The following is a 12,637-nucleotide window of genomic DNA, read 5'->3' on the forward strand; positions in this document are numbered from 1 at the left end:
ATTTATTGCAGAACAATTTACAAAATCTAAGTTATGAAATCAATCTAAGATAAAAGAAATGTGGCATATGTACAAACAATGGAGAAGTATTAAACCACAAAGAAGAAATAAATTATGTTATTTGCAGGAAAATGAATTAAACAAGAGATCATCAGGTTAAGTTGAATAAGCTAGACTCAGAAAAATGGGTACCACAAGTTTTCTTTCATATTTAGAATCTGGGGGGGATATTACATGAAAGTAGAAGAAATATTACTAGAGAAGAGAAAGGGGACCACAAGTGTGGGGGGGGTGGCAGGAAAGGAGAGGATAAGATGGGTAATGGGGTATAGAAATTATCAAAATCTATTATACGCATGTATGACTATGCCACAAAGAAGCCTGTTACACTGTATAATTTATACATAGTGATGAAAAATTTTATTTCAATATTGCCTTAGTCCACTGGGGCTGCAGAAATAACATGCCATAAACTGGATGACTTATAAACAAAGTAAATTTTTTTCCAACTGTTCTGGAGGTTGAAAGTCCAAGGCTAAGACACCAGCAGATTTGGTGTCTAGTGAGATCCTGCTTCTGGTTTATATAGTACACCTTCCCTCTGTGTCCTGAGCATTTCATAAGAGCACTGATCTTATTTGTGAGGGTTTCGCCTCATGGGCTAATTAATTCCTTCAGGCTCCATCCCCTAATACAATTATCTTAGAATAGAGGATTTCAACAGGATTTTATGGGAGAACACAAATATTTGGGTTATTAACAAATGTTTACAGTAGCAAATATATCAAAGCAACCTAAATATAGAAAGGGCAGTAAATGAATGAACCATGCTATATTCAAAGGAAAGTGATATTTGGCAAGTTTTAAAATATCACATCTTAATGACATGGAAGAATGTATAAATACATGGGAGTATTCTTCTCATTATGTTCTTATACATAATGTGTTCTTATACATAATGAGAATACTCCCATGTACAACATAAAAATGAGAAGTAATATTCTAGACATATATTCAATAAAACATAGTTTTAAAACCAGAAATGATAACAAGTGATACATTTTTTCTAACCACATAGATTTGTGGTGTATATGGTAAATATATATTTTTTATTTTAAATTAATGCTTAATGCATACATTGAGATGTATACCATACGCACACTACTGAAATGTATCAGATATAAAGACAAATATTTTAGAGTCAAATGCCTGAGTCATCTTGAGAATTAATCATTCTGGTTGACTCTCATTTTGGAATATCAGTCACCTAACAGGATTTTTTTAATAAGGATTGAAAGAGATAATGAATTAAAGGAAAAATATCTGGCAAAAAAGTGAAAGGGATTTTAATAAGTATTTAGTGAAATAGTGTTAGATTTCAGAATCATAATGTACTAGTTTTTACTATTATGAATTTGGTTTTATATATTATTGTTACTGCTACTTTCTTACTAATTACTTCCTATTGCTAAGTAAAATACTTTGCACAAAATACAATTAGAAAGTGTACATCATATAGTGTCTTTAATACAGGATTCTATTAGAAACGATTTATAAATATGATATTTAGTATACTGCTATGATAATGATTGTGTCACTATTTATTTAACTGCCTGCATATAACCAGGGTGTCTTCATTGGATCAATATCCTAGAGGTAGAATTAGTATGGCCTACCAGTTTGTCTCTCAGCTCAAACCCACTCCTATCCACTCTGCTTTGTGTGCTTTAGGCAGGGATTCTACAAACCACATTTCTGTTTTGCTTTGCTTACTGGCTCTTAGCAAGGCTCTGCCAACAGGCATTAGAGGAATCTGGAAAGCTGAGAGGGGCAAGGTCTTGCTCTGTTCTGTTTGCTTTCTGTTCCACTCTGCTTCATTTTCCTGGAAGTATTTCCCCAGTGAGGCTTCTTCCGCAAAGCAGAAGCTCATCTGTAGAAGCAGAAGTTGATTACAGTTCGCTGTGCTTCCAACACTTCAGAAAAAGCTTGTTTGAGCTTCCTCTGGATGAGCTCCCAAGAGCTCTAGAGCCCAGTTCCACTACAGTTTCTGAGGCATCCGTACCACTTAGCGTGGTCCCTCCTCAGAGACCCTCCTGCCAGCCTGGCTGGGTGGTTTTCCAAGCACTGAAGTTTTAATCACCTCCAGCTTTCCTCTCTGTTCCTCAGTCCTAGGGCTGGAAGTATTCCTGCAGTCATCATTTCCCTGTACCTTAATGCCCTATTCTTCAATCTCTAACACACAATTAAAATTCTTCATGTTAAATTTTATCTGCTAAATAACTGGTGTCATTTCTTTCTCTTGACTATATCCTGATGGATAAAACTGGTAAAAATGTGTAAATTCTAGAAACCTCCGGATGTTTGTCTTGTTAACCTTTTAGAATTGATCTAACAGCCATCTCCATTGCCACTAGCACACTTTTGTCTACTCTACATGAACTGGACATAACCTTAAAGGAGAAATCCTAAAAATATGGTTTATCTTAACATACATTCATTTGATTTCTTGATTAAAGGCGGCTTCCTGAAAATATTGGTGATTGACTTTCTTTATCATTGTCTATTTCCATGTCTTTAAACTCAATTTTTATATTTTTTTATATATTTTCTTCTTTTTTTAAATTTTGGAGGTGTTCTCAATACTCTTCCATTTCGTCTTCATTTGATTTCTGAAAGAGGTGTATTTTTGTCCTGTTTTTCTTTTTGTTTGTTTGTTTTCTCTTTATAAAACTCTAAAACCTTTGGTTTCCTATTATCCTGTTTTTATGCTTCTCTGTGTTTATATTATATAACATATCTCTTTCACTTTTTGATGCATTACTTTCCCAGTAAATTCATTTAAATCCTGAGATTCATTTTTCCCTACATAGCTTGGTTATTTACTTCCTTTAGTATTAAGTAACTAAATCTTGACTCATGTACTCCTGACTCCCAACACCTGGGAAACTGCATCCTCACCCTGCTGCTGATGATGAAAAAGACCTCTGCTCTGACGTCTTCACTTTAATCACACCACTGCATAATCTTTCTTCATTCAAAATATATTTATTGGGTACATACATTATGCCATATATGGTTCTTAGCAAAAAATATAGTAGTAAACAGATAATGAACATATACATGCACACATATATTTCAGACAAAGACACAGATAGACTGAATATTATTTGTCAGGAATAAGTGCTTTGGTCACATGTTATATTTAATAAGAGTTTAGGGTCTGTGATTTGGGAATGGACTGATCAGAGGAGATCTATCCATGGAGTTGCCAACTAAATTCATGGAGGACAAGCAGATAAGGTAGATGAAATACTAAGTTCAAAAGCAAGGTGAAGAAAATTGTGTTTGAAGAAAATTAAGAAACAGACAACACATCAAAACATTAATTGAGAAGTTCTCAAAGATTTGCCCACATAATTTGTTATACTCTTAAAATAAGTGAGGACCCTAAGTACCTTTTATTTATATGGGTTATGTCTATTGATATAGATTGCTAGATCGATAGATAACTTATAGATAGATAGATGTATATACATATGCACATACATATCTATATTAGAAATTAAAATTGATGAAATACTTACCTATTGAATTATTTCAAATAACATTAATGTATTATATGGAAACATAAATGCACCTTATATGAAAAAATAGCCATATTCTCTAAAATAAAAATAATAAATGAGAAGAATATTTATATGGTGTGAAATTGTCCTCTCCAAAATTTCTGTGTTGTCAATGTGGTAGTAATAAGAGGTGGGGCCTTGAGGAGGGGATTCTGCCAGAAATGCTGCTTCCTCATGAATGGGATTAGATGCCAGTTTAAGCAATCTTAATAGAGGGACTTCATCCCCTTTCACACATATGCCATGTGAAAATACAGAGTCCTCTCATCTATGGATCTTGGCATTCAAGCCATGGAGCAATACTCACCAGACAACTGAACCTGCTGTCTCCTTGATATTGGAATCCTCAGAATTGTGAACAAATATATTTCTGGTATTTATAATCACCCAGTCTCAGGTACTATGTTATAGCAGCACAAATAGATAACTATCATTATTTATTTTTCAAGTCTATAATCTCTAATGAGAGGCAAGACAGCTGTGTTCTCTTTCTTATAGGTCCTTTTATATCCAGCCTCTTGCAATTTAATGTTTATTAGAAGTATGTGAAGAAAATCTGAGCTCATATGGATATATAATTGGAAAAGATGGGTATTTTAATCGATTTCAGATGATTGAGGACATTCTCCTTTGTTACTTTACCTGGACTCAATAAGTGTAGTACCTTACTGGTAATAGTATCAGTTGCAAGGTGGAATCTCCACCAGAAAAATTGACTTTTTCAATTCTTTCATGTTAAAATCCACTGGTCTGTCATTTAGTATGAATAGATAATTTATCTAAATCTGATATATAATTGCTTGCATTGGTTATTGAGAAAATATTGATTCATTGAGTTTTTCCACTTGTTCCTATATTCATTAATAGCAATACCAATTTCATCAGCAAAATCTTTAATAGGACACTGTAATACAGTACAGATTTCCCAAAATTTTAATTTTTACTACTTGGTTTTTCTCAGAGTGATAAGGTCATCTAACTATATTTTTAAATGGCTGCCAAATACCAAGAGTGTATAACTATGGTTTGTTTGTAAGTTGTTATTTCAAGGAAAAAAATAGCTCCTTGAAAAACACCCAGTTGAGCTTGAAATGTGAACAATGGAACAAATTCTTCTCCTTTAGAAAATTACCATGCTTCTCGTATACAATGGAAATTCTTTAAGTATACCTTCCTTTTTAAAATGTGAAATATTAGAAACACTTGAACCTGAGGATTAAAATTTAATGTAAATAATAGTGTTAAACTTCTTTATCAAGGACCTTCATAAGTAATTTTTTGTTTACCCAGTGAGTGCAACGGAGCATAAAATACAATGACAACTAATACAGTTTGTTGTATCAATTGTATTTTGTGACCTTGATTTGTGCTAAGGTGTTAAGAGTTTTATCAACTTTCACATTTCACTGTCATTGCAAATATCAACACAGTGAAAGGAAAAAGAAAAAAAAATCTTAGTGTTACTTTAAAAATAGTTTTGACCTCAGTGGGACGTGTGTAGGGTCCATCAATGTTCATGAACTGCGCTTTATGGAATGCTGAGTTAGAAAGTCAGGTCCTGATTGTCAAATAAAGCCTTGAAGAGAAGCTGAAGATGAGTTACCGCCTGCTGTAACTTATTTGAAAGAATCTCTGTATCTCCTTTCTAGAAAACAGATGGGCAGACATTCCAAATAATGGGCTATTACAATAGTTAAGGAAAGAGATGATGGTAACTTGAACTAATATTGTATAGTAGCCAAAGACTAAAATTAGAAGTCAGATTTGGGATATATTTGAAGCAGAGTCAACATGTTTCCTTCATGGATTGAAAGTTGAGAACGAAAGAAGAGAGAAGTCAAGGATGATACCAAGTTTTTTAGCATAACAAAAAACATGTAAACACTGGTGACATTTAGGGACATAATTAAAACTGGGAGAAGAGCACACTGGAGAGAAAAAGCAAGAATAAATACTGTTTAGGTTTTATTAAGTTTGAAGCGCCAGTGAGACATTTAAATGGAGATAAAATACAAAATTTGGAATTCAGAGAAAACACTGAGGATGAAGTTGTAGAAATAGGAATCAACTACATAGATGGTATTTGAAATTGTGACAATAAAAAAATCACTAGACAAAAAAACTTAAACAAAATCAAGGAAAACAAGATTTCTATACACTAAATCAGGGCAGAGGTAACCTTACACTGTTTACCCTATTGAAACTCTCTTAATAGTGAAAGAAGAAACTAAAAATAATTAAAGTTAGCATATTTATTTCTTACATTAAATAAAAGTCTTTTAATTTGTACTTATAAAAAATTCCATTTGAAATTATTTTTAAAATAAAGTTATTTCTAAGGAGTATACATTAAGAAATATTAAAACAAAAATTCTAAAGCTTTCTGAATATTGATTATCAGAAAATCTAAAAAAGGACAATTATTCCTGGCAATTTTCATGCATTTGAATGAGCTTCTTAACTTTATTCAGGAATATTATAGCAAAGGCATTTTTCTGAAAAATTTTCATTTTCTGCAACTGGATGTGTTTAATTATTATATTTTTATCAGTTTTCTTAAAGTAATTTCTAATTTTTTTAAAAAATAACTTTTAGTAAACAATTTCAAAAGTTTGGCGTCTTCTGATTTTAATTTAACTTACATTACTATAACTCCTATGATCAGTTGATATCAAAATATATTGTATACAAGTTATAGGATCATCATTAATTTTCCTGAGACATGTAAATTTAGTATCTATTTATCTTTGAACATGAAATCTTTAAAACTCTTTGCTGCTGCAGGAATTATTGTGAAGGATTAAAAATCATAAGATAGTAACATTAATAATTATAGATTCATACCATGTAATAATTGGGAATTTATTCTTCTCTATTACTCTGTTCTCTATAATTCTTCAGAAAGATGGCCATATATACTGCTGTTTCCCCTTCACACATTTCAAAACCAGTTGGTCTTCAGAGTAATCCTGAATTCTGGTAGCCAAGCAGTTTTGTGCATCCCTCAGGCTAAAGAATGGGTGCTGGGTGGTACAGCATGTAGACAGGCAAGGGACAGCAGCATCAAGTGAATTGCACCACTGAAACTGGGGGGACTGGCTCTAGCCACTTGTATCTGAAGGCACTTAGTTTTATCAGTAAGTACCTATCATGCTGCTTTTAAAAGGGAGGTTTTACTTACACTATATTTGTGAAGGATTAAAAAAAAAAGAGGGAAAGGTTATCATTGATCGTCTTTTAGATTTAATTACATGATAAAAGGAATTTTTTTCACTGCACATACATTTCATTCATGACTACACAAAATCATAGCAGAAAATGAAAATTCATGGTGAGGTAACACCAATCCTGGACAAATGCTAAACCAGACTGGGTTTAAGAGTTACATACGTAGACCAGGAAAACTGGGAGGAAAATTTGGGGCAATGCTTGCCATTGGGAGTGCATAAATACACTGAGTAAGTTGCATTGGAATAGAAGCTAAGTAAAGGAAGTGGTAACCAACAACCAATGATAGGGCTTTTACAACATTGTATAAAAAAATCTTCATTTTCTGCAACTGGATGTGTTGCAGTGATAACGATCAGTGATAACCTTTCCCTCTTTTTTTTTTCCCCACTCAGAGAACTAATTACTGAATTTCACAATCTGAACCTATGGGTTATTTAACAAAATCAGTTTTAATGTAACAGTAGGCTTAAAACACATAGAAAAATCAGGCCAGTTGCATTAGTTTAGGTCTTGAATGTTCCCCCAAAGGCTTGTTTTTAAGTCTAGGGTAGTGGTATTGTGACACAGTGAAACCTTCAAGAGGTGGAGCCTAGTGGGAAGTCCCTAGATCATTGGGAGTGCGCCCTAAAAGGAGATTATGGAGCTCTAATCCCTTCCTCTTTCTCTCTTTGCTTCCTGACCATGAGATGGGTGATTTTGCTCCACATAGGGTCTCACCAGGATGTGTTCCCTTTTGCCACAGGTCCAAAACATTTGGACATTTGGGACTAACTGATCATGGACTGAAACTTCCAAAAACATGATCTAAAAGAAACTTTTCTTTTTATAAGTTAATTACCTTAGATACTTGTCATAGTATCAGACCATTCACTTATACAACAATAAATATTAACAACTACCAGAAAAAAATCCCTAAAGCTGGAAAAGACAAAGAAAATCCTCTCCTAGAGCCTTCAGAGAGAGTAACCACCTGATGAAAACTTGACTTCATATTTTGAGACTTCAAAACAAGACTTCAAAATAATAATTTTCTGTTTTTTTAAGTGCCTAATTTATGGTAGCTTGTTTCAGAAGACCTAAATACTTACACAGATAAGTCACAATTAGTTGGTGAAGGATGTTGGATCTTGATTAGATTGAGGAAAGCAGTATTGCAAAGGATGATGACAACAGCATCTCAGAAGAGGGAGTTGGAACCCTAGTTGGAGAACAAAAGCATCCACATAGTGTCAGAAACTTCAGTGCCAGAAAATCTGCTATATACAAGGGTGTTCATCAAATGAGTATATCAAGGATAATGGAAACCAGGATTCCACCACTGGAGAAAATGTTACAAAAATAAAAAAGGTAGAGTTGAAACTAGATATCTTGTAAATTTGCAGAATTTAAAATGTAAAGATGGATAGCAAAATTAACATAGGTATAAATGTGTATTATGAGGAGTCTGTATGTCCACATGTGCATGCATGTACCTAACAATGTGTATGCATCTCTAGGGTTAGGCAGGGTCAATAAAAACCCATCAGCAATAAAGATACCTACTTCCCAGATCTTATTTCCTTGATATCATTCTTCTCTGAAAGCAATCAGTGTCTTGGAGAAACAGAAAATGCCAGGACTAGGATAGGCAAAATATAAAAGTATGAGACTGGAGCATACTGTACCAGAAGACATGGAAGTGTTGAAAACATGGGGAATGTGATAAAAAGACAATAAAAGCAACTCGAAGGGTCTCATACTGGCCACATCAGGGACAATTAAATTAATGATGATAATAATAAATTACAATGCCCCATTTTATTAAAATAAGAACTTTGATTTCATGTTTATATAAAACAGGAATGAAGAACTTGAAATCTTGATGGGGAGTATATTAGAGTATTTTCAATTACCTAACTTAAAAAATCTGCATTTTTGTAGGTAAAAGGAGGAAAATAAGTGACTGCACAGTGGGGAAACCAGGTAGACTTCATCTTTTACCAAGTGATAAAAGATAATAGAACACAGTGATATTATCAACCCAATACAATTCCATGAGAAAATCACAGTGGATTAGGGAATGAAGGGAAGGGAATGGGGACATGAAAAGGAATGACACTGGAATGAATCTGACCTCACTTTCCTATATACACTGTGAATCTCACCATTGTGTACATCCAAAAGACTGAGCTCCTCATGAGAATAAGATATATTCTTTGCTGCTTGTTATATCAAAATGGATTCTACTATCATGTATAACTATAAAGAAAAAAAAACACAACATCTTTTCTGTGATATCCTTACCAATGATGTATAATCTGAATATACTTCCTGAAAACAACAAATTCAATTAAGGGACATTCATCAGAATAACTCACCTGAATTTTTCAAATTTGTCAAGGTCACAAAAGTCAAGGAAAGAGCAAGGGACAGCTCTAGATTGAAGTAAACTAAAGAAAATGACAATTTAATATAATATATAGTTCTAGACCTTATTCATTTGTTGTAAACACCAATATTTGGAGAATTACTAAAAATGGGTCATGGTCTGAGGACTGGATAGAAATATTACTAATTATGATGATGAGATAATTATGAGAAGAAGTAGTGATAGACAATATAAACCACTCACTTATGGCATGCTTCTATAAAATACAAGAAAAAAATAAATAAAAAGAAAGAGCAGAGGGTTGGGGTTGTGGCTCAGTGGTAGAGCACTCGCCTAGCACATGGAAGGCCCTGGGTTTGATCCTCAGCACCACATAAAAATAAATAAAGATACTGTATCCAACTACAACTAAAAAATAAATATTTTTTAAAAAAAGAAAAGAAAGAGCAGAGCTGGATGGAAAACTGGTATCTGGGGAACATTCTTTTAAGGTGGGTATATTCAACTTGTTAGTAAGCCACCTAAAGTGATGAGACAGAAAACAAAATTTTATTATTGAGTAAAGAGGGTGAGGTTTCAGTAGCAAAGCCCTAGAGTAGGTGAGAAAGATTAGATTCAGACATAAATTATTTGGGAGCATAGAAAATTAATCTATAAAAGAAATAGAAGACAACAGTCTACAAACATAGAGACAGGTAAGCTTATAGATTTGGTGGTAGCCACACAAAAAGCTTAAGAAATACTAGGGGGTGGGGTTCACAGTTGATTACAGATCATGGAATATCAGATGGGTAAGTAAAGAAAATATTAGCGTGGTGTGCTATGAAAGGTGACTTGGTTAACAGATTGGAAGCTTGGGTGGGATGAAATAGGATGTGCTGGATAACAGGAACACAAAATTGAGGGATAAGTATTCACAGAGCAGGATTTTGAAAAGAAGGTACTACTCCTATGTAGAGGTGTTTCATAACAAAATAAAAAAAAATTATTTCATGTATCTTAGGACTAGAATTTTGCTGAAGTAAAAAAAATATGTGGATAGATGAGAATAAAAACATTTTTTTGGAACAGTATAAGATGTAGAATGATCAAAATGATGGTTCTTAAAAATGCCATTTAGGAAAACACTGAAATTCAGGAGAATTAAATCCCTGAAACTTTTTTTTTGAGATTCATGTTTTAGTTAATTGTATAAGAAAGGCATTTTGAAGTCAAGTGAGTAGATTCAAAACTATAGCCAACAGATTTCAAAAGTCATATACAATATGATAAAAATATATTTAGCTATTTTATTTTCCTTAATATTCTATGCCTATTAAGAATGTATTTGTTCTAAAGAAAAAGAGCTACACCATTGTACAATGGTTGCTGAAGAAAGATAAATGAAAATAAAGGTCACTTTGATAATGTCTTATTTTGAGCCACTTAAAAGTGTATTTGTTAAAAACAGTTGATCAAAATCCAGGTAAAAGGAATATTTTGACATTGAAAAAAATAGGAATCTCATAACATGGTATGTTAAAATTAATATATATTTCTATGATTAGTAATGACATGGAATACATTTGATGGAATAATAACCTTGGATAATTTTCTGCTTTTGTTTTGCCTTTATTAGGAGAGCACACAGGTCATTGAGCACTTTTCTGTCTGTGAAGTAATTGGAAAATGAAAATGGATGATTATTTTTGAGGACAGGTGGAACTATATGTATGTAGCCAAAGTATTTCACCTGTTGTTTCAAGATAATTAAGTCACAGAACATTAATGATGACATATGCATGTTTTAAATAAGTTTCAGAGTACTTGTCTGTACTAGACTAAACTTCAATGTATTCTCAGTTCCCACTACCTTATTTTTGGTTATGGTTTCTTAAATACATGGTATAATTTCCATAGAACTGTGCCCTTTGTTGTTTTTGTTGCTGTGTTGTTATAGAGTCTAATTCTATGTGTTTTATTATGCTTTAGAATATCAGCACCAGAAAGTGTAAACGTTACTTTCATAGATCTTTTCATGATATTTATAACTTTTAAGTCTGGGATTATAGAATTACAAGTTATAATGAACTATTAGAAAGATGAATAAAAATCTTACAAACTTATATAGTGGTTTTCATGTCTAGGAGCTATCAAAATTATCCTGGAACCAGATTGAGAATAAGAATATAGCTGTCAGTAGTGTAGTCTCTAAAATTCACAGGTTTAACTTAAAAGATTAAAGAATGGCCTATTTGAAGCAATAATTTTTTCTAACTTCTTAAAATGAAAATATGTGTGATTATTAAGAAAAACAAAACACGCATAGCTTACTTTGGTAAAGTATTGCTATGGCTTGTAGTTGAGTATACTTCATGGCCCATAAGTTAAAGGGTTGGTCCCCCCACCCTGATGTTGCTTTTGGAGGTGGTGGAACCTAAAAAATGTAGAACCTAGTGGAAGGTATTTTGGTCACTGGGGGATCCCCTCCTCACTCTTTTTGCTTATTTCACCACATACTCCTGCCATGATGTGCAGTCTCACCACAGGCCCAAAGTAACAGGGCCAACTAATCATGAACAGGGACTTCCAAATCTGTGAGTCAAAATAAACCTAAACTGGTTATCTCAGATTACAAAGATAGATAGCCAACACAAGTATACAAACTGAATTACAATTTTATGAATTTGACACATTTAACTAAAACTCCAGACAGGACAGAATACATCTCCAGCATCTCAGAAGATTCCTCATGCCCATTCCAGTCAACCTTCTGCTGTGGCAGAGTTGATCATTACTGAGATCTATCACCATAGATTCATTTTGAATAAACCCCAAAATCCTATAAATGGAATTGATCATGATTAAGCTGATATGTCTAAACATTTTCACTTATTATAAGAGCAGTATGATGCATTCATATTCTTTTGTGTACTAGCAGTTTGCTCTTTTTTTATTCTGCAGTATTCCATTATATTAATATACCATAATTTATCCCCATTTCTACAATGAACATTTGGGTTGGTTACTATCTGGGGCTATGAGAAATAGAGCTGCTTATGAGCCTTATAATGAAAGGTTTTTCACAGATATATTTATTCATTTTTGTTGGGTATGACTATAAATGGTACTGGTGGGTCATAGGACAAGTGTGTATTCAGTTTTAGTTTTGTGTTCAATTACTTGTACCATTTTACACTCTTTCCAACAGTATGAGAATTGTCATCATCTTCATCATACCCAGCAATTTGTATTTGCACTATTTAATTTAATCACCCTGTTGAATATGAGATGATAGTTCATTATCGTTTTAATTTATATTTCCCTGATGGCAGGACCAGGATGAAAGTCAGGCAAATAGAGTACCAGTTTGGGCCTAAAATTTAGGAAGAAAAACACCAAATGAAACAAAATAATCGAAATAAATAATATT

The sequence above is a fragment of the Marmota monax genome, unplaced genomic scaffold, assembly GCF_021218885.2.
Source record: "Marmota monax isolate L192 unplaced genomic scaffold, Marmota_monax_Labrador192_F-V1.1 WCK01_AAM20220418_F8-fsc00219, whole genome shotgun sequence".
Lineage (NCBI taxonomy): Eukaryota > Metazoa > Chordata > Mammalia > Rodentia > Sciuridae > Marmota > Marmota monax.